This window comes from Protopterus annectens, chromosome 2.part1 (assembly GCF_019279795.1).
Source record: "Protopterus annectens isolate FY-2018-M chromosome 2.part1, PAN1.0, whole genome shotgun sequence".
Classification (NCBI taxonomy): domain Eukaryota; kingdom Metazoa; phylum Chordata; order Ceratodontiformes; family Protopteridae; genus Protopterus; species Protopterus annectens.
In genome coordinates this window covers 904701745-904725928 of record NC_056729.1, presented here as the reverse complement: position 1 = coordinate 904725928, position 24184 = coordinate 904701745, and the positions used below count along the sequence as shown (strand labels likewise).

General features: G+C 35.5%; 1 protein-coding gene across 9 annotated transcripts in view; it reads right to left on the bottom strand.

Annotated features, from left to right (window-relative positions):
* The window catches only part of TENM3 (teneurin transmembrane protein 3), a 3803041-nt gene that overhangs the window by 2981155 nt on the left and 797702 nt on the right, over window positions 1-24184 (bottom strand). For all 9 annotated transcript variants that reach the window (XM_044062527.1, XM_044062530.1, XM_044062531.1 and 6 more), the window contains one exon: window positions 17930-18020. The gene's annotated coding sequence lies outside the window, so the exon portion shown is untranslated. The remainder of the gene's footprint in view (window positions 1-17929; window positions 18021-24184) is intronic.

Below are 24184 nucleotides of genomic sequence, written 5' to 3'. Positions count from 1 at the left end.
TAGATCTAATAAAAACTTTCCTACAGAATCTTAGGTCTCACCATAGCAGTCAGTGTGGATCCCTGTGCATTTCACATTAGCTCTCCTAAGAAGCTTCCTTATACTCTGACATCCAACAGAAGAAAACCAAATGTCTCGCTTCTTTCTGCTTCCCATTTGGTTGTAGTCTTTGATAACTAACTAGTCCCATTGCAAGGTAATATGTACCTCATTCAACATATTCAATTTATTAGCTTCCATATAAACAAGCAATTTCTCCCTAGCCTTTAAACATCTATAGTACATAACTGATCACTTTAACTTTTGCACTTCCTAGGAGGCCTAGGGACAATCTGGGGATTTATTTTATTCAATACTGATATCTCTTTGACCCTAAGAGCTGCATTATATTATGAGAACACAATGCATAATGTGCCTCTGAAGTAAAAGCACAGCTACCTTTCTAGTTATACTTCAAAGAAAGAAGCTACAAGATGTGAAACTCAATACTTATATCCAGTGAGCTTTGTAAATTCTCACAATTGTCATTCAGGGCTTCTCCCTTTAAACTGCAGGATGTGTCAAGACAGAAACTGTTTCTGTCTTTTTTCCAGCATTAACAAAAATGCACAGTTTGCAGATCCAACATCATGTTCATGTTTGTTGATTCAGCTCTTTTGGGCAGAGAACATTCAAAACCTATAAAATAGAAATGTCTACAGAATTTACAAGGACTATGATGAACATTTTTACTGTGCTTTTTATGTTTGAAGAAACCTTGTGATTTAAATAGTCATGCTAACAAAAGTACTGTCTTTTCCCAACTCTGAATTATTTTTTCACAAACGTCAGTGTTTGAAACAGCACACTGTAATGACATCAGTCATGTTTGTACTGACAAACTTTATTTAAAAATTGTTCTAATACCATACTATACACCTTGTCTTTCTTATTGTTTGTTCTGATGAAGTCTAAAGTGAAAGGTGCTTAGCAATGTTGCTGTGTTCACAGTCATTCATTGTTCCTGCTATTGTGTTTTGTTTTCTTGCAAGTTTTGGTTGGCACTGCGCAGATGTTTATTTTGTTTTTGGTTTCTCCATCTTATTTCTTTTCATCCTGTAATCCTGAGTTTGATTCCATCAATGTCTATTTGCAAAGTGAGTGAGTCTGAGGAACTCATTTAACTAGATGTTGCCCCTACATCACAACAGAAAAGGAATACATGGCTGCAGTGGGGTAAAAGGGTTAACACATAAATAAAGCACGTACATGTCAAAAACAAATGCCACAGACTTATAAATAAAATGTTACAGTACCATCGGAAAATAATGGGTGTATAAACATGAGGAAAACATGCTCATAGAAAAAACACAGACATTAATTAATTAGTTTGCAACTTATTATTCATATTTTCATATTTATGGTCATATTTTCATAACTGCTGAGAGCCTTACTTGTTATTGTAAGGCAAGGTTTGAAATGCTATGGTGGGAGACAGGAAAATGTGTTGCCAATGTTCATTTATATCACACTATATCTGAGATATTGCTAGTAGTTTGTTAGTAATTATGAAAATAAACAATATTTATGTATGCACTTAATATTACAGAAAGCAAGTGACTTAGAAATAGTTGAATGGCATGAGGTGAAAACTTATTTATTTTTGAGGAAAAACTGTCTTTGATATGTGCACTCTAATTGCACATCATTAGTTACAGTTAGTGTTATTTAAAATGTTAATTATACGATTAAGCATATATTTTTGTCGTTCTGCAAAATATCTCACTAAAGATGCACTCATAGAGTAATTTCTTGTTGTTGTGAAAGCTTATATCTGGTTAATAAAAATCTTCTAACAATATATGTCTAGGCAGTACTGTTCCAAGGTATGACAATTTGTGAAAGTTTATCAAAAATACAATTTGGGGTTTGTGTGCATTACAATATATTATAATATTAATGGAAAGACTATGTTTGCACTGACTAATACCACTGCAAAGAATACTTCTTACTGGTAACATTTACACAATTTAATAGCTTTTATTTTTCACAAAATATTTACATTTGTTTATCTTGTGCTTTTTAAGTTTATTTTTCAGAAAATGAACTATAGTGCAAGATGGGTGAAGACTGCTAGAGGTCTGACACTCCACACCACATAGGTGTTAAGTAATACTGTCTGTGGAAGACATGTCTATGATAGGGGGTGCAGTTTAGAAGCGGGTAAGCCACAACACAAACAGTATGCCTTATGCTGTCTCAGTTAATACAACTACAGTAACCACAGTTACATGGTACGCCAACTGACTCCCATCATACACTTACTGTTACTTAACAAGATATTAAAGTGGACTGGTCCTCTTTGGAGCATTTTTGCTTTACAACTAAATTATTTTCCCATTGTACTTCTTGTGTTAAAGATGCAAGTAATTTTGTTAAAAATAAAGATTATAACATACTGTTGAATTTTTAGTTTCATTTTTAATCAAATTTTTTATCCACATCAGCAATATAATATCATGGTAGGTACCATCAAGCAAAGATTTAAATAATACTACAGAGAAGTATGGCTAATTAAAAATATCTTACCTGTTTAGAAGACATAGGCCTTGTTTACATTGTGGTTTCACTGTTACATTATCATTTGTTAACTTTCAATGTGAAGTGTTCCATCTGCATTAACTAGTTGAGAAGTTAACTTTCTAGGAAGAAATAAACTAATTCTGATGCATCTAACATGGACATACAATAGTTTATACATTAATTTAGATAGCAATGCATTTTGGGTAATGTCTTTCATGATTTCATAGTAAAGATTTTCAGTTCTTAGAAAAATTTTCAGGGGCAAACTTATACCCCGAAAGAGGTAAGAAACAAAGGGAGGGGTCAAGTTTGGAGAAAGAACAATCAGAAAAATTACTAGTTACCAACAACTCAGGACATTTAAACAAGATTATTTTTAAATCATGTTTAAAGTACAAGGGTTGAATGCGGGTACAGTTTTATATAGTAATACTTTAAAGAGAAAGAACACTTTTAACCCTCACTACATCCCACAATTGCTACATTTAAAAGAGTTTGTACCAACAATCTACACAGTATTTTAAATTAACAAAAAAGAGATTTTTGAACTTGTCAAAAGAAGAATGTGAACTGATGAAAGACCTTATGGCTAACAACGCATTAAGGACTATGAAGGCCAACAAAGGGGGTGGGATTTTGTTAGTGGCAAAACTGATTACAATGGGTATATGTCTGCTATGTTTCATGATACAGAAAAATATAAAGCTGTATCTAGGAATGAGATCAGTATAGCACAGAGGAAAATCCAGTTATTTTTAGAGGATGCATTGTTACAGGGTGTTATTACTGAAGACTTGTACAGGTTTTTGGTTAAGGATCACCCACTAATCTCAACAACCTTTGGGATACCTAAGGTTCATAAAACTAATTTTGAACCACCATATATAATTATAGTGGCAGTTCATAATAGTACAACATACGCTCTAGGAGTGTTTGTGGACATACTTTTAAAGAACACATTAAACACGATATACTATGTATTGAAAGATTCTTCAAACTTTTTGTCCAAGATTAGACGCAGTTTGTATAGTGAAATTTGTAGCTTTTCCACAGTTTATGTGGTGTATCTTTTTTTGTCTATACCCCACCAAGAAGGATTGGAGTTATTTCATAATGCCATTATTAAACTTGGGGTCTATATCACATAGTCGAAGTGTCAAAACTTCAACTATGTAAATATCAAACCCAAATGTTTGAAAACTGAAAACTCCGAACACTCAGAACAGCGATTTTTTTCAGAGGGAAAAAAATCGCTGTTCCGGTACAAAACATGGAAACACACGAACACTACATACTGTTCCTAATGTGGGGGGCTGTGCCCCCCACATCCCTCTACTTAAATATACCAACTCTGAGGTCGCACCACAGTGGAGGAAATAGCAAAGCCGCGGAAAGAAATAGATGTTCTGCGGCTTTGTTATTTTTAGACTTCAAACTTCCCAGTTCGAAGTTTCGGAGTTCGGACATTTGTGCATTCAGACTTATGATATACACCCTTAAACTTGCTACCTTAAGTAGTACTTTGGTCAATTTTGTTATGGAAGTAATGGAGATGATTTTGCATGACAATTTCATAACATTTGAGGGTGAATATTTCAGACAAGTTAAGGCAGTGGCTATGGTGTGAACTGTGCCCCTATTTACACCAATCTCATTATGTTTTCATGGAAGAGCACATACATTCGGAAATCTAGATTTAAAGATTACTAGAATACTTACCTTATTTGGATGACATTTTCATCAAGCGACATGAGAGAGAAGAATTTATCTTGCATACCAATAACATTTCCCCTTACTTTAGGTTTAAACATACTCATGCAGAGAAACGTATTGATTACCTTGATCTCACTATTTATAAAGATGTCTTCAATGAGTGCTTGCTTCCAGAATTTTTAGGAAGTCAACATTTTCAAATAGTTATTTGGATTTTAAGAGCTGTCATCGCAGTTACACTAAAAAGAACATTTTCAAGGGACAATTAGTTTGAGCAATAGGAATGTGTTCAAACATATTTAACTTTAAAATAGAATTGATTAAGTTGGTTCAGATGTTTCGGGAAAGGGGTTACCTGCAAGACGTATTGTTCAGAATTAGTGAAGAAGTCTAAAAAGTGTGGGATACTAGATTCAAATTCCTTTTAGGTATTGACGTAAAAGTACATAATATAATCCCTGGGACTTCTAAGATCCAAGTTAAACCCTATACTAATTCCATGGTGGTCCCTTTATGGGGGGTACACCAAGGAAATTAAGGAAGTTTTAGTGAAGAAATGGATAATTTTAAAGGAAATTCAGAGATTATTAACATTTTAGGTGAAACACCCCATTTTGTACACAAAACTGGAAGAAATTTGAAACATTTGTTCAAACACCCAGAACATCTAACCAGTAAAGGAACCACAAGATATGGTACCTGTAAACAATGTGGATTTATAATGGAAGGGAACATAGTTGATGTAGGGAACCCACCAACGGACATTTACCTAAAGGAAGGTACCTATGCTAGTAGACGGTTGGTATATATTGCTATCTGCCAAGATTGTAAGTATTTTTATATAGGCAAGACAGAAAGGCAACAAGATAGCCAGATTTGCAGACAGTAATAGGTACAAATCTCATCATTCTATATCCCTGAAAAGCTTAAGATGGCCTGAGCTTCCCCACATTTCTTCACATATTACAACTACAGATTGCACACAGCATTCTAAATAGCCCCAACTCCTGCCCTGTCCTTTCATTCACAATTACACCCGACACACCCAACTGTGATCTCAGAAGCACAAAACAAAATGTACTTCAGTTGACCAATCCAAAGAAAAATATTGGAAAAATACTTTATTGTCATTCAATTGGATTCTTATGGAAAAAAAACTTCCATTGTCCCTTCACTCCACCAAAAGTGGTCAATTCAAAAAGCAACTAAAAATTCACTTCCAAATTGCATGGATCTGTACTTGTCAGGAAATAACCTAATGAATTTTTCTTCTTCTTTCAAATAACACATTTGCCTGGTATCTGCTATCTAAACTGTCTACACATATTACTCTCTCTGCAGCTAGTACCTATGCTATTAAATTCATCTTTATAGTACTATGTCATGATGTTACTCTGAATTGTATAGTACATATCTGTTTCATTTTAGGCATTGCTATTTTCCTTGTATATAACTTACTGCTAACCAAATTTCTCAAACACGTTGCTACTGCATTCTCAAAATACTGTACTTTTGCCTTGTAAATATTCATGTTGTATATATCTCTTTCTCTGTTTTTGTACTAAGTATTTTACAACTTGAATTGTTAGGTTTTTTTTTTCTTATTTTTTAATTACTTTCCTAGAGCTTTTCTCCTCGGGTCTCTACTGAAAGGGGTCTCTGGGCCCAGTTGGACTAACCCAGTTAGCAAATGTAAAAAGAAAGAAAGAAAGAAAGAAAGAAAGAAAGAAAGAAAGAAAGAAAGAAAGAAAGAAATTACGTAAGTGTGTCTACAAACATTTATATGCCATTTGCAGGTGTAAGACAAATAACTCCTTTTATAAACACACCCTGATTTGTCCTAGAGTTTCTAAGTTCAGGTTTGGTATTATTGGCAGCTCAGAGAAATGGCAAGGGAGGTTGGTGGAAAACAAAGAACTTCTTTGGCAACTCAAATTAAATGCAACAGACAACCCTGGTCTTAAAGAAAATGATACAATAGTACCCATATTAAAACTTAAAGCATAGGAATTACAGTTTTATTTAATGGTATACACTAATTACTGACTGTGTATGTTGTCTTTTTAATTTATCTTATGCACTACAACAATTTGTTTAAATTTTATTTATTTAACCTTTTGTTAACTGGGAAAGTCCGACTTGGAACAAAGCCAATTTTCAGTGGAGGCCCAGGGAGAAATGTTCCAGACGCATGTCTTTGTAACATGGGAGGAAACCAGAGCACCCAGAGGAAACCCACACGAACATTGGGAGGACATGCAGACTCCACACAGAAAGCACCCCAGCCAATAATTGAACTGGAAGACCTCTTGCTGTGAGGTGACAATGCTACTGCTGCACCACTGCTCTGTCCTTAATTAAATTAATTTTAATTCCATGTTAGTTGAGCTGAGGTGAACTTTTATTCTTAGTGGAGGGTTTATGAATACTATTGGACATTACTTTATGTGTTAATGAATAAATTATGTTGTTTTCCTTCTCTCCTTTAAGTAATTAAATTTTTAATGAGATTTTACAATCTTATGCACTGACTTGGTTATTTATTTATTTACAGCATAGGGTTTGGACAAGTCAGTATTAATCAAAAAAACTGGATGTTCACCAATAATTCCAAATCCAGCCAAATACAGTATATATATATATATATATATATATATATATATATATATATATATATATATATATAAGTAGTTTAACTCAAGCTTGCATCTGATGAAGTGTATGTTAAATGAAAACGTATTTCTGTCAGTGTTTATGGTGTCTGTGCATTAAACTTTTGGTCAAATATTGTCCTCTCAGAGCTTTATTGCTTCACCTTTTTGTTGGGCTGGATTTGGAATTACAAGTCATTATTACATTTTAAACACTTGTAACTGAGGTCATATGACTTATGTTTCACACTATAAAATGTAATGCTTAATTAAATTTAACGGTTCTGATGAAGTCCCTGTTTTTTTGGGATGAAAGTGTTTGACTGTGCTTTAGAGTGTTTGTTTAATATTTTGGTTTGTGTAGCAATGTATCATTTAAAGTTATTCATATAAAGTTATTCACACTACTACAGACTTTTTGGTGTTTTTTCCACATCTTTATTGAGTATTCAGAAATTTAATTAAGAATTTTCAGTACTGTGAGCACTATGTGAGCTTATTGGGTTGTTTTACTGGCTGATGGATGTTGGATGCACATAACACTCTGTGTTTTTCTTTTATCTATAGTACATAACTGATCACTTTAACTTTTGCACTTCCTAGGAGGCCTAGGGACAATCTGGGGATTTATTTTTATTCAATACTGAGATCTCTTTGACCCCAAGAGCTGCATTATATTATGAGAACACAATGCATAATGTGCCTCTGAAGTAAAAACACAGCTACCTTTCTAGTTATACTTCAAAGAAAGAAGCTACAAGATGTGAAACTCAATACTTAAATCCAGTGAGCTTTGTAAATTCTCACAATTGTCATTCAGGGCTTCTCCCTTTAAACTGCAGGATGTGTCAAACAGAACGTGCTTCTGTCTTTTTCCAGCATTAACAAAAATGCACAATTTGCAGATCCAGCATCATGTTCATGTTTGTTGATTCAGCTCTTATAAACAGAAAATGTTCAAAACCTATAAAATGGAAATGTCTACAGAATTTACAAGGACTACGATGTGAATTTTTACTGTGCTTTTTATGTTTGAAGAAACCTTGTGATTTAAATAGTCATACTAACAAAAGTACTGTCTTTTCCCAACTCTGAATTTTATTATTTTTACTAACATCAGTATTTGAAACAGCACATTGTAATGACATTGGTCATGTTTGTACTGACAAACTTTATTTTAAAAATCTTTCTAATACCATACCTTGTCATAAATAAATTAAGTGAAAGGTGCTTAATAATATTGCAGTGCTAATGGTCACTCATTGTTCCTTCTTTTGTGTTTTTTTTTTTTTGGGGGCAAAAAAAGGAGGAGAAATAGCCATTCTATTTAAAAGTAACCTTATTCTAGAGATCCTACAATAAAATAATCCTGACTTTGATAATGCAGAAGTAATCTTTACAAAATTAAGATCAACTCCAAAAAATACTTAAACATAGTTGGAACATATAAACCTCTGGGTAACAATAACTCCACCCTAGAACACATCCAGGTAACAACATCTCCACCCTAGAGTACATTCTCTATTGGTCCTCAAACTGTCTTCCCTGGGAAACAATTATTTTGGGGAAATTCAACATAGCTTGGAATACATGTAACTCACAAAACTCTTCAAATCACACAAACTTCCATGGCCCCCAGTAGAATTGATAAAACATCAAATAGGCAATCCATCCTTGATTGGATATTATCAAACAGATCTTTTCTGTCTTTACATGCTGGTTGTCTTCCAGATAGTCTCAGCGATCATCTTCCAACTTTTCTACTTAGGCAGCAAATAAATCAACAAAACTCTCCAGCTATCACAAAATTAGGAACATAAAAACTTTAACACTCAAAATTTCATATCCACCCTTTAACTCTGTAATTGGGTACCACTGAAACATCTCCCCCTACAGGAAGCTATAGAATACCTCAACGTAACTTTCCTGAACATTTTTAATGGACTAGCTCCCCCATGAACAATTAGAATAAAGGCCAACTATGCCCCATGGCAAACAAAAGAAAGAAGATCACTATTAAAAGAAAGGGAGAATAAATCTTGGAATCTGTGGAAAAAGAAAACAAAACACAAGTGATTAAACAGGTATATCTAGAAGTTAGAAATAAAGCTAAAAAAAAATTAAACAGTGCACGATTACTCACTACCAACACATTCAAACTAAACATCAAAACAACCCTCGGAAGTTTTGGCCTGCTATTAATACAATTCTACAACCTGGAAACACCAATACCCCCACCCCTATAACTACTAACAACTCAGGCTCTACAACTATGCAGTTTAATAAGTATTTCACAGAGTCCATAGTAGCCCTCACAAATAATAACTCTTCCACCACCTTCACAGAAGTTCCCACAGCAAGCTCAGATAACAGCACCTTTGATTTCCAACCTGTACAGAGACTATAAAAAAATACTGAAAAAACTCAAACCAACAACCCTAGCAACTGACAATCTACCAGATGAATATCTCAATTTGGCTGCTGATTCCATCTCCTATCCAGTATCCAACTTAATAAACTGAACTATCTCCGAACAAAAGGTACCAGCAATCTGGAAAATTTCACACATCATTCTGCTACACAAAGGGGGAAAATCATTAGCAACTGTCTAATTACAGCCAATAGCTATATTGTCACCCCTGTCTAAAGTTCTGGAAAGATGCATCCACTCACAAATTATGTGGTATCACCTTGATAACAACCTGCCACCCAAAACCCAACATGCATTTTGGCCCTACCACAGTGCTACTTTCACCCTAATGAGTTTCACAAACAACATGAATCGTCATTGGAAGAATGGTAAAACAGTATCTTCCATCTTTCTAGATCTATCAAAAGCATTCAATACTGTCTCTCATAACAAACTTATACAAGTACTCTTATAGCTAAACCTTAGTCATTCCACAATTACTTGTTTCAAAGACTGCTTAACAAGGTGCCAGCATGCTGCAAAATGGCAACAAAGTATATCTCCTCTACAGTCTGTTGCTCTAGATGTACCACAAGGTTCCATTCTAGGTCCCCTCCTTTTCAAACTTTTTTCTAACAACTTACAGAATGCTACCCTGCATGCCTCCCTAGCCCAATATGCAGATGATTCTACATTAATATGCATTGCATCATCACTCCAACAATTACAAAAACTAATACAGCAGTCCTTCTCTGCAGTTAAAATGTAGCTTTCTGAAGCTCAACTTATTCTAAACCCCAACAAGACTAAACTCATGATATTCCAAACCACTAGAGATATAGATCCCCTCTTGTCATTTAAGATCACATCTGCAAACAATACCACCATCTCTCCTGTTTCCCAGACTAAACTTCTTATTGACAACACTATGAAATTCTACTTATGCACAGCCCACACAGTCAAGAAAGAAAATAAAAAACTCTGTACTCTTTGCAGAAATAGACAATACCTAACCAATAATACAAAGGCTACCACTGCAAGAACACACCTGTTCTCCATGCTCCTATATGCCTCACCTGCTCTGACAAACCTAAAAATATCAGGCCTAGATTATTTAGATACCTGCTATAATAAGACTGCAAAGTTTACAACAGACTATAACTTTAGAACACACCATTGCCCTGCACTCAAACAATTTAACTGGCTAGAGCTAACCCAGCTCTTAACTTATAACCAACTTACTTTGCCCCATACATTTCTAAGTCAACCAGAAAAAAACCCTGGTCTGCAAAACCTTCTACTCCCATACACTAATAAGCAGTTTTAACGCTCAAGTAATATATCCTTCTTAAAAGTTACCAAATCCAACAATGCCACTGGAGATTACCTCTGTTTTACATCCATAGCCAAAATCTGGAACTCACTGCCAACAGATATACGGACAACTACAAATGTTCTGCAGTTTAAAAAAAGACTCAAATCCCATTTACTGAATACAAAGCTATGCTTATGCACCAACCCTGGATAACTTATGAGTTAGTCTGACTCAGTCTCTGCCCCTACAACGTCCAGCAACTTTTCTCAATTAGTAACTGGTCTAGTTTCTCTTTATTATTATTTCTCCCTGATAATATAGTATTATTTACCTGTGTTATCTCTCCATATTTATGCACATACATAAATTATTTGGTAGATAGATACATCGGTATCCTCTGTTATTAGAAATGTGTATAAACCTTAGTGTATACATGAAAAATTGATGTAGTAAGAACTCTGTATGTATTACACTGCATTTATGTGTTTGATGTAATGTTTTGATAATTTGTACAATTGTCCTGTTGTAAATATGGAGCTTTTCTTCCTGGGCTTCCACTGAAAAAGGAACTGTATCCAGTCGGACTTTCCGGTAAACAAATGTAAAATAAAATAAAAATAAATAATAGTAAGTTTTCATTGGCACTACACAGATGTTTGCTGTGTTTTTGTTGCTCCTTCTTCTTATTTCATTTCATCCTGTAATCCTGAGTTTTATTCCATCAACTTCTACCTGCAAACTGAGTGAGTCTAAGGAACTCATATAACTAGATGTTGCCGCCACATCACAACAGAAAAGGAATACATGTATATGGAAGACATGTCTATGATTGGGCGTGCAATTTAGAAGCTGGGTAAGCCACAAGATGAACAGTGGGGATTATGCTGCTCAGTTAATACAACTACAGTAACCACAATTACATGTTATTCCAACTGATTCCCATTATAAACCTAAGTTACACAGCTACAAGCTCACTGTTTCTTATAAGATATTACAGTGGATTGGTCCTCTTTAGAGCATCTTTGTTTTACAATTAATTTATTTTCCCATTGTACCTCTTGTGTTAAAGTTGCAAGCAATTTTGCTAAAAAAACGATTATAGTAAGCGTTCATTGCTTACTCAATTTTTCTCTGTAACCACACACACAATCTGATGTCATAATAAGTACCAAGCTCTTTGTATTAGGGTTAATGTAAAACTATCTTGCCTCTTTAGAAGAGCTATGTCTTGTTTGCATTGTGGTTTCACTACTACATTATCATTTGTTAACTTTCAATGTGAAGTGCTACATCTGCACCAACTAGTTGAGAAGTTAACTTTTTTAGGAAGAAATAAACTAATTCTGATGTATCTTATGGAAATATAGTAGTTTATACATTGATTTATGTAGTGATGCATTTTGGGTACAGTGTTTCATGATGTAATAGCAAAGATTTTTAGTCCTTCGAAAAATTTTCAGGGGGCAATCCTTACGAACAAAATAAAATGCAAACACAGCACACGTTTTGCTTCAAAATCTGTATAACATAGCATTGTATATGGTAAGGAGGTTATATCCAAGTCAAAATGTTTGTTATTTAGCACTTGTTATAAAACATGTGCAATATACTTTAAGGGACAATATATCATAGCAGTAGCCTAGGTAGGGCAGGGCAAGAGGGACAACAGCTGTGGGGGTAAAGTGTTGGGCATGGGCAATCAGCCAATTCCAATTGCTCTTTAATGTAATAGATTGTAGCAAACAGCCTGCTACAGTTTAAAAGTAAAAAAAAAAATCTTTTTTTTTTTTTTTTTTTTTTTTTCCATCAGAACTTGAGCAATATAGTGCTCCATGCAGATAGGGTGTAAACTTTAACAACTCTTTGCTACAGTTTAAAATATTTTTTTAACTAAAACATAGGTCCATAGGTAGGTACTAGGCTATCTGCCCAAAGGCATTTATAAGCCTAGCCAGAATGTGTTGGCTTTTGCTGCCCCCTTGTCAACAGACCCACTGAAGTGATCCCCGGAGTAAACTTTCTGTTTCCCATCCACTCATCAAGGTTTCTCTTGAAGAGTGTTAGTGAGGAGCTTTGCCTAATGTAGATTGGAATCTTGTTTCAAAGCATGGAAAGTCTCTGTGACAGGAATCTATCCCTCCAGCACATCCTATTTATTGTTGTGGTGAGGTTTAGATCCCAAGAGCGTGTGGCTCGAGGGGATAAGCTTTTCTTTAAGTGGAGCATGTCCATCAGTTCTGGGTTGGACATGGACTTGTATGTCAGGCAGAGATCACCTCTTAGTAGGCGGTATGCAACCGAGTACAGCTGGAGTTTCTTCAGTCAAACTGCATAGGGCATCTGTTTGAGGCCAGTGATCCTCTTGGTGAGGTACTTCTGTGGTCTTTCCAGCTGTTGCAGATGTCTTGTAAGATACATCCCAAATGGGGCATTGTACTCTATGATGGGTCTGATGAGTGATGAGTAGAGGGGCACAATGACCTCTTTTGATCTGGATGCGAACCCTTTTGTGATAAGGTGGGCCTCGTAGAAGGATTTTCTAACCACTTTGGTAATGTGGTAGCTTGTGGGTACTTTGTTTTTTCCAAAGGGGATGACTATGCACTTTTTTGGCATTTAGCTTGAGGCCATGATTTTTGACATCAGGTATCCGTCTCAGTGAGACCCTTTTGGAGGATGTCTGCATCAGCCGGAGAGTCAGTTATAGTCCCTAGTTTGCGGTTGTCTGCGAACTTGGTCAGCCATAGTCCTCTTGTGCTTGCCTGTACCTCTGAGAAGTATATGCCAAACAGGAGGGTTCCTAGGACTGAGCCCTGGGGAACACCACTTGTAACCGGTTTAGAGTCAGACCTAGCTCCCGCAACTCTTGGCATGTGGGTTCTGTCTGTGAGCCAGTTGGCAACCCATCTTGTGACGTAGGGGTTCATGTTCAGGCTGGTGAGCTTGTCTATAATACCAGAATGGGGAATGGTGTTAAAGGCCTTTGTGAGGTCTAGGTAGGCAGTGTGTATCACCTTTCCCTCATCTATAGCCTTGGTAACTGTCTCAAAGAAGTCCACCAGGTTTAGGAGGCATGATCTGCCCTTAACAAAGCCGAACTGGGTAGGGTCCAGTATTTGGAGGTTCCCAATGTCTCTGTTAATGAGTTCCATGATGATGCGCTCCATAGCCTTGCAGACCAAGCTAGTCAGGCTTATAGGGTGATAGTTCCTGGGGTCTGTTGTGGCTCCACCTTTGTGGAGTGGAATAACCGTTGCTGTGTGCCACTCTATGGGTACGTAACCTGTGGAGAGGCTGAGTTTGAACAATGTGTTTAGGTGTGGGGCTAGTTCATCTTTGAGCTTGTGTAGGACGCAGCCTGGGACACTGCCCATGAGAGCTACTGTCCACAATGCATGCTGATAACCTCACACCAGAAACAACCAGCACCTCCAGTAGACTTCTGTGCCAGCAATGTTAAATAGAAAAGTTGAGTATGTAGCAGAAAAGCTGTCATTGTATGCATATGCCTGTAAGGTACTTAACAAAAGTGAAAAATAATGACTCAGAAATCAAGTATAAACTTTGCCTTTAGAATGCCAATGGTCTGTATTGTTTTATATCACTTGCAACGATCTAGCATTTTAGAGAGTGATAAGGCGACACAGTTTTTGGATGCAGCGGTGACAGTCATAGTTTAAGAAAGTTCTATAATGAGCGTATCTGAGAATGAGAAACAAGCAATGCTGACCTGCTGCAATGATGCTGAGTTTTGAAATACAGCAAATAATATGAGTTCAACATGTGGTGAGACAGGCACTCTCTGAATGTGAATGGAAAAATGCAGTTTTGTACTGTAGCAGAAGTACATACATTCTATAGCTCTTAGTGTAGGCAGGATATAAACTGTAGCAACTGTTTGCTGCATTTGTAGCAAATAGTTTGCTAAGGTTTAAAATTTGTTTTACATAAAATATAGGGTAGAGGGAATGATAGAGAAATGGGACCCTATTGGCTGGGACTGGAGGGAGGGGGGAGCATGTCATGCACATGACTGCCTGGTTGGTGTGCCAGTAGAAGGAACATCCATTTTTTGCATGCAGTGTGAAGAGCTGAAGGGGTTAATTGAACCAGTGATGCTTCTGCATCATAGCTGCATCCAAGGTCTCTTTGGAATTTAATAATAATAACAATAGTAATCATATTTATCAATCAAGTAGGTCCACTGCACACACACAGACCCTCTATATTGGTGAGCTGGGAGCAATGTCTGGCTAAGTGACTTATTCAAGTTCATACAGTAGGCAAATGGCAGTGAAGAGAATCAAACTCTGCTCCACAGGAATTTCAGTTACTAACCTTAACCTCTGTGCAAACTGCCAGACCACCTTCAAGGAACAACGATAGAAGTAAGGCCTGTGGTACTAAAGACAAGTTTCCAAAGTTCTTACAGCATGTGGAAGAGAAAAGGGATTGCATTGTTAGAAACAAATTTATTTCAGAAATGGTGAAAAATATTTCGGTCTTAGTAATACATTTGAAGGGAAGACAGATCATTTTCATTTCAGAGTATTCAAAGCTTTGTAATGTGTGGACAAACTATGGACTTTTTAGAATAGTTTATTTCAGAAGTTTTCAGATTAGTTTGAGGTATGTGACAATAACTATTAAGCAGCTTCATGCATAAAATTGATGGTTATTTTACTAGGAGATATATGACTTAGCATGCTATTTCTGTGTAAGTCTATAAAACATCGTGTGCACACTGGCAGCTTAGAAGTGCTACTTTTTTCTACATTTCCATTGAAATGATAAATACAGGTGGATTTTAAACAGAATCTAACATCATGTAGTGTTAGTATGTATTATAAGTTCATAGGATATTACTAGGCTAACGGCTTAAGAGCCCTTACAAGTCTAACCAATATAACCCAATTTTACCCAAATATGACCTCTAGGTATTGGTGTGGCAAGAGTTGTGGCACGGGGCAAAGGAAATAACTAGAGTTTTGCACTGGTGGACTGTAAGAATCAGAATACGCAGATGGAGCACATAGCAATCCCCCCCCCCCCCAGTGACAGTCCCAGTCCACAATACACACACACACACACACACACACACACACACACACACACACACACACTGAGTCATATATTCCTTCTCCTCAAAGCATTCCCTTCTCAGCTGTGTTACATTTAATAAGATCTAGTTCAGTGTGACATTTAATAAGATCCAGTCCAATGAAAAGTGAATAACTTCTACTCCACTAGTATGCACATAGCCAGCTCTGTGGAATCTTCTTAAAATTCCTCTACCATAGACCTGTGTATCAGATCTCTTGTTGTGCACTAACATCTCCATATCAGATCCTTTGTTATGCACTAATGTTCCATTCACAGATAACCAGCTAGAAAGGTACCACACCAAGTGCTGAACGTGCTACACTACTTTATCTATCACCTATAACTCTAACTGTTAATTTATTGACACCGACAGCTACATCCTTTGAATTCTTAACCCGGAGTTTTCTGTGTGAACAAGCACGGAAAAGCAGCGTCCAAATTGTGGAGAATGATATGATCGTCATTGTAACAAATTACGCCAGATTTTGCTATCATTTGTCTGCCTTTTCTTCTTAAAAACATCCTACAAGTGGTGAAACTTCCTGTATATCTGCTGTGACTGCCATTTTGACTTCCACAGAATTAATCAAAGTAAATTAAGCTGTCAGATAGACCTTAATTGATTTGCAGACTAAGATGGAACTATGTAACATAAGTTCTGTTAACAGCAACAAATTACGTTATAATATTCTGCTATTACATGATTGCATTGTCTTAATGATACCCTGTTGCATGTAAAACTTCCTGTTTATCTACTGGCTTGGCCATTATGACTTCCACATAATTAATCAACGCAAATTATACTGTCAAATATGCACTGAGTGCTTAGCTGAACTACCATGTATTTCACAGTTGTATCCATCTTCATCTGACTTTCCTTAATTCAGCTTATCTCTTCTCATATACTTACACCTGTATTACTTCTTGCAACTATCATCAGATGATCACTTCTAGTATAATAATTTACTCATTGCGTATACCTCTGCAAACAAAGTACCTTGTATTATTCATTAATGGAATCAAGTTTTTTTGGATTCTAAGAGGTTTCTTCAAGGATAACTGCAAAAAACTTTGCAACGTTTGCTTTTCATATATGGGAAATAATAAATATATCACCAATGACTGATGACGTGGGACTACAATTCTGAAGCCAAACTTTTTGTAGGTAACTAGCTATTATATCCAACTCTGGATATGCTCTCAAGGAAAAACAAAGTGTTAGAACAGATGCAGTGGATAACTTTAATTCATTAAAAAACTAAGAAGCCTGTGTAAACCATGCAGGAACTGCTCACAAACTCTAAAGCTACTTTATCTTTGTTCCATAGAAACTGAAACAGTAGTTTTACATACAGGAGTGCAAAGTGATAGCCCAAGGTTAGTTCACTGCTATTGAACAGATTTTCAAATAATGACTGATGTGTTATTTAAAAAGTTCCTATACTTGTCTTTTACAGTTGGAAAGTTCCAAATTTGACAATACAGTAACTATCATATGCATTCCAACAAAAATTTAACACATTTACTGCACTGACCAAAAAAAAAAAAAAAAAAAAAAACAGCTTTAAATACTTATTCACATACTTTCTGCGCCAGGCTACTTGGGTGTCATACTTTGTAGCGTGGCTACATATTATGAGTTCATTTGATGCTTTCTTTTTATTACTTTTATCTAATTTCTCACAGTTATCCTTCTTTGCACTCCATCCAAAAGGTACCCCACTGTCAGGTTCTTTGCAAACATACATGTTCTAGTTTGGAAAAACTAAGGCTAAAAGTTATTAATGCTTCCTACCACTTAAACTCATGATACTGCTTTATACCCAAACAGCTTTACAATTTAGACCACAATAATTGATATACATTATTTATTTGCTGATAGATATGATGTATTTGACAGTGACTACTTTCTAAACAATTTCTCATGCATTTTTTGCTCTACCGTTATCATTACCAACTTACCCCGATGTTGTACTCATGCATTTTTTGCTCTACCGTTATTATTACCAACTTACCCCGATGTTGTACTCATGCATTTTTTTGCTCTACCGTTATTATTACCAACTTACCCCAATGTTGTACTCATGCATTTTTTGCTCTACCGTTATTATTACCAACTTACCCCAATGTTGTACTCATGCATTTTTTGCTCTACTGTTATTATTGCCAACTTACCCCGATGTTGTACTCTTTTTTCCGCCCTTATGCAGTCGACTCCTTAGTGACAATGGCTAGAGACATAAACCCTGGTTCACTTCAAACACAACTGTCAAAAAAGAAAACAAGAAAGTCAATTAGCATGTACCATAACATACACTGTCATACTGGAGTAACCCCCATCCTTGATTCTTTATTTTATGTAAAAATCAGCAATGTTTTCAGTTTACAAATAAAAAATACAAAAATATATAACTTGTCAATCCTGAGAGCTAAAGGTCAGTGGGTCCTTATTGAAAAATAACAGTTTATTTAACAATGCAGTCAAACTAGTGTTTCTGTGCTACAGTTTAGCAGTACATCATGCCATGATGTGTGGTACAGGTTTACAGGTAAGTACTATGCTAGATGCCCTAGTGTGCCATTTTAAGGAACTGACTGATGGACCTCCTGCATATCCACACACAAAAAAATGAAATTAGCTGTTCTAAAGACATAAACCTTGCCTGTGATATAAACAGGACCTGCTGGAAAGGCAGGTATGTATTCCTAAGACTATCCCTTCTCTGAAACAGACTCCCTATCCATGTGAAGCAGAGTTCCTCCCTATCCCAGTTCAAGTGTAACTTGGACAATTAGATGGGGAACAAGAAATTCATCCCTGGTTTGGCACCTATGTCTCTAATAGTTCATGTCATAGGTCCCTGCTTGTAAAGGTTTCATCTCCCAAGCCCCTGCTTACACTTATCAAGTGTACCAGAATTGTCAAAGATTTGGGACGCATGGCTAGGCTTAAAAAGGCTTCAGTGGTCATTAACCTTGGATACATCTATCAACCTATGAAGCCTTGCCAATTTCCTAAAGGTAAGAACCAAACCCTGGACCTTGTGTTGGTGAAGTACACACCTTAACTATTACGCTAAACTCTAACCATATACTAGGCAATGTGTTAGTCCTGTTACATGTGTGTATGAGATAACTAATTTTACTTCAGCCATACAAAAGGTACTACTGCCAAAACACACTAAATGCAGCTTTTCATAATTTCTAATTATTAAACAGATCTATTCAATACAAAAAAAGAAATTATTCTTCTCAAATACAGTGGGGAATGGTCAATAGCTAAATAAATAAACATGTTGATAATTGATAAATGGGTAAATTGGATAATACAATTAATTCACTAAAAGATTCTAAATTGCTCCAAGATGGTTTACAAAAAATGTACACCTGGTCATAGATTATGATTACAAAATAAATAGTCAAATCATAAAAAAATACACATCATTAAATATCTAAGGGCAACAGTAGGCAACCATTTAAAATTTGACTAGAGTGTGTCTACTAATGTCAGAAAAACAAAGGACACATCAAATTATTTCAGGGAGATCAATGTTCCACATTATAACTAGCTGATCAGAGCTATTCTTGAATACAATGCTGCATTTTCCAGCCTTCAGAGAGAACTTAATGAGTTAAAAAAGGTATAATGATTCCTTAACAGAACGATCTCAGGAACTGAAACCCAGAATAATTCAAAAAGGTTTCAAGAACTGTCATTATGTTTTGTTCCCTATAAGTTATCAGTAGTTGACTTTTGTCTGGTCCATCAAGGTGATGTGTGATTTGTTTCTATTTGAAAGTCTATGTATGAAGAACACAAATGGGGAGTTAACATTAGAAGCTTAATAATTATAATAAATATCAATAACAAAACAGTATGGCAGATGCATAGCAAAACACCTTCTAGGATTATGGAATGAGCTTCCCTTTGCAATAAGAAATTAGTCATTAACGTAATTGAAAAATAATCTTAATTCTTGTAGAGAAGGTAGTTGAAAATATAAACTGGAATTACGGCATTTAAGCTTCTTGAAGGCCAATGACTGAACTGACTTTATGTAGACATTTTAATAGTGCATAAATACCGAATGCTAATAGGAGGCATCAAGTCATTACTACAGACTGCAAAATCTACCCTAAGACATATGCTGAGCTAAGGAACTATCTGTTTGTGAAGCCTTGATGTTTTGATGAAGGCATCCTAGTTTACTGTTTCCCAGGAGGTGCAGAAGACACTACCCGCTATCCATGTTTACTGTCTTTTTCAAGACAAATCAAATGGCTCCTCTTTGTGACAGGCCCTTACTACATAATGTTCTGGCATGGAGACCATAAAGAGAGTGACCCAAGAGTATTGTCACAGAAACATGTTTCAATACATTTGGGTCACTGAATCATTTGGTCACAAAAAAATCATCCTTATTTCGAAGTATGACCATTCCCAAAGCAATACAATTTCAGATTAGGTTATATTTTCAAGAGTTGTAGTAATAAAATTGACAAAAGCAGGAAATATCTTTTTCTTTGTGGACAATTGATATTTTGGAGTATATTTGGCTTGGTTTACAGTTTTCACATTTTATATGTTTTAGATTCAGTTTTTGAAAGGGAAAGGTTTCTCCCTACTCAGAAACCATGCAGTAAAATGGGTTAAGTGAACTATTTAATACACTGAGTTTGATAATTTATAGGTTACATTAAAATAACTTAATACAAACTAGATTAGTGGACAAGTAATGCATAGCACACATGAACATATGAATAGATCACATAAATATAAAGGTCTCACATCAGATCACAAATCTTAATCTCAGAGTAAAGCTGCTGGTATTTAAAATGCAAGAGAAGTTTAGCTAAGATGAGCCAATGTGACATTAAAACAACATACTATAAACTAGATTTGTTGACAAGTAATGCATCCTGCCCAGCCCCAATAGGTGTTCTGAATGACTTCATTCAGTAAACAGCAAAGTAGGCAATGCACAAAAGCTTTTCCTGAATTTGACAATGCCCATGACTACTTAGGGCAGTTCAGCGAGCACAAATGCAATAGTATGGGACAACACCATAGAAACAAACATGATAATGGTAAGTTTATTATGTTTTATCATTAATATAGTGTTTTGCTTACAAAGAATAAATTACATAGTCTGTAAAAGTAAGTGCCATTGCAGAGATTATGTTCAAATTCATTAGCTAAAGTTTTCTATGCAGTTAAGTTTATACAGCATGGCAGAACAAACAACTGCTACAGAATCAGCATAGTTGTATGGATCTGCGTGAGACAGCAACACAAGGTTATATTTCACAATTTTTAGGCATAGCAGCTCCGAATACTAAACCACTTTTGTAGTCATAATGTTACATTTCCAGACTTTGGTGCTGTCAGTTTGCTTAAGGAAGGACACACCAAATAATAATATATATCAGGGCACCACTAATATCAGAAGTATATTTTTCATTGAAAAATTAAACTATGCTACAATTCTGACTAAATTAAAAGTGCACTGTACACAGGACTGTGAATTAGGAGTTGGTTAAGGCTGTCAATTGATGTGGAAAGAACACAGATGAGTAATAAAACCAGACATGCAAGTATGAAACTGGACAAACAATAAACTAAGTTGCTAGTACAGGTTATCGTACCTCCACACAAGACAGTGAAAGAGAATCTCTAGCTAGGGATGACTTCAGCTATTAACTTCCAGTGACAGAACATCCCACCGCTCTTTTTCTTAATAATATGTGTGTTCACTCCAGAAGGGTACCATCTTAAAAAGAAGACTTACTGATGAGAAAAACCAGACTCTTAAATAGAATGAACAATGATAATGCAGAAGTATGTGTAGGCGAATCAGCATATGTTATCTTCTGCGAGAAAAGTCTGGGAGTATTACAAATAAAGATGGTGAAGGTCTGCAGATAGAGTTATAAAGTAATCAGTGCTTATTTGAAAGTAAATAAAGACATGCATTGTACCTTCCTTAAAATAAAGTGAAAGTTGGTATTAGGAGTGTAGCCAATGAATCAGTGAATTCTATTTTGTACTCACAGATGCTTATTACTGCCCACCAACCTACCTGGCATTTAAAAAATGGTCATATCACTCGAGCTGTTGCCCCTCCCGAACTTAATGCATGCAACATTTTTAACTACTCAGTCAAAAACTTGGAGGTATTGTTTTTAAACTTTCAGTCATCTCTGTAAGCAAGCTACATACCTGTTTTTAGAGGCATGAATCTAGATGGTTATATACATAATATTGCTTGATAAGGCCCCAATGTTTCTAACATGTACAGAAAAAAATGTACTCTTTAGAGCACAGAGCATGCCTGGCTACACCTCTGGTTGGTACCCTTTGTTGTCATCTATGAATTTACCTTTACTCTGCGATGCAATACCAAGACCTCAGAAGTAAATGACAACTTGTCATACCTAATAGTATGGCATGTGTATCTGGGGATGAATGACACATTATCAGCACGTCAATTTGATCTTGGTTTATCATCCACTCAAACAGAATTTGCCACCCGAATAAAAAATTCAGTATGCCCATTTGGATGTTTTTGGCATCTACTATAAGCATAGTAGTCACACTGATATAATATAACAATGCTAAAGCAGACTCAAAGGTGAGATTGGTACTTTTTAATACAATAGTATTAATAAGTAAATAGTAAACAGGATATCTGTAAAATTTCTTCAGAATATTATAGCCTATAATTCCTCAGACCATGGTCTGAAAATGAAATATATTAAATATTTGACAAAGGCATATAAAATATACCATTATAACAGAAACTACAGCACCAGAGGACAATGCAATCCTCTTTTATGTCAAAATGCACATGTTGTTTGTCAATCATTCATGAGTAATACTTATTAGTTTTAAAGAGAAGTACCCTGTCCTGGGTGTCACAGGTAAACTTTCAATATCAGAACATAACACAAAGTGGTCCTCTTGGTATCAGGATATGTGGCCAAAAGCACTTGGTTAACCTGTGATTTTTGGATATTTTCCCAAATGTCATATTCTACAAACAGATGCTTGCAAGGGGGAAATTCCTGTTTACTTCTGAGGTGCAGTAACCCTAACATTGATAATAGTTGTAAAAGTATAGACAGCACAACTGTATGCATGGAAATATAGAAGGAAAATCCCCTGACACACATGCACACATAAACAAATATACCTACATTCACACAGGCAGACACTCGCACAAACACACAATATAAAATTCTTTCTATACACGTTTTCCAATAAAAAAAATAGATTAACTCTACAGTCATTCCTTCAGTTTTTCTTCCTCGATATAGCCTGCACTATGTATTTTCCTTATGGAGTATTTCGTCAAGCCAAATATGAAATGGGAGTTGTGACACTGTGACAACAAATTTAGTTAAATGTTTTGTGTTTTTTTCTTATGGATACCAATCCAGTAACAGACTTTCTGTATCCAACTTGGTGGGAGATGCAATCCTAATATACTGCTAACTTGTACAATCACCTTTTAAACTACATGAGTATAGGGTATTTGAAGTAGCAATGCATTACAGCATCATTTCCTTTCTGCAAAGGGGGTAATTCATGGTTTAAAATAAATATTTCTTAATATCTAATCCTCACTTGCACTGGTTTTCACCAGCAGCAGTATGATAGGAAAAAAAAAAAGGAAATGAAATGAGTAAATTACTATTAACTGATCAAATGAAGCTGTTTCATTGTATACATGGACTGTGTGATTTTAACTAATGAGAAATCAAATGAAGTGGGGCAGTTTTTGTTCGCAGTCTTCATTCATTTCTAAGTACACATCAACGGCAAAAAGCAACACAACAGGAGAAAAGGTGTTACTAATTTAAATGAAAATGAATAAATGTCAGTGTGTCTTAAACCTGAATGTAATGTTATGTATGTATAACTTTGAAAATAATGTTATGTTTTGTAAACTGTTTTATAATAAGTTCATGTATATATGTACTAAATGCTGATATTGCTTATGACTGCAATCTGCTTGAAACTAGCATTTACTAAATGTTCAATGTGTATTATTATCTTGGAGCTTTTCTCCCCGGGCCTCTGCTGAAAATGGACATATATCCAGTTGGACTATCCCGGCCAACAAATGTAAAATAAATAAATAAATAAATAATATTAAAGCAAATATAAACCGTACAAAAGTGTAAACAAAATTTCTGCATGGAAATAAAGGCATGACCATATGAACAGATCACATAAATATCAAGGACTTTCATTAGATCACAAATGCTCTTAATCCGACAGTACCGCTATTGCTGTTTAAAACGTAAGACAAGTTTATCTTAGATGAGCCTATTTGACATTCAAATAACATACTAAAACTACTAAGACATTTTATACCCTATACTACAGATAGTTAATGTGCTTTTTGCTCTATGAACAGTAGTGTA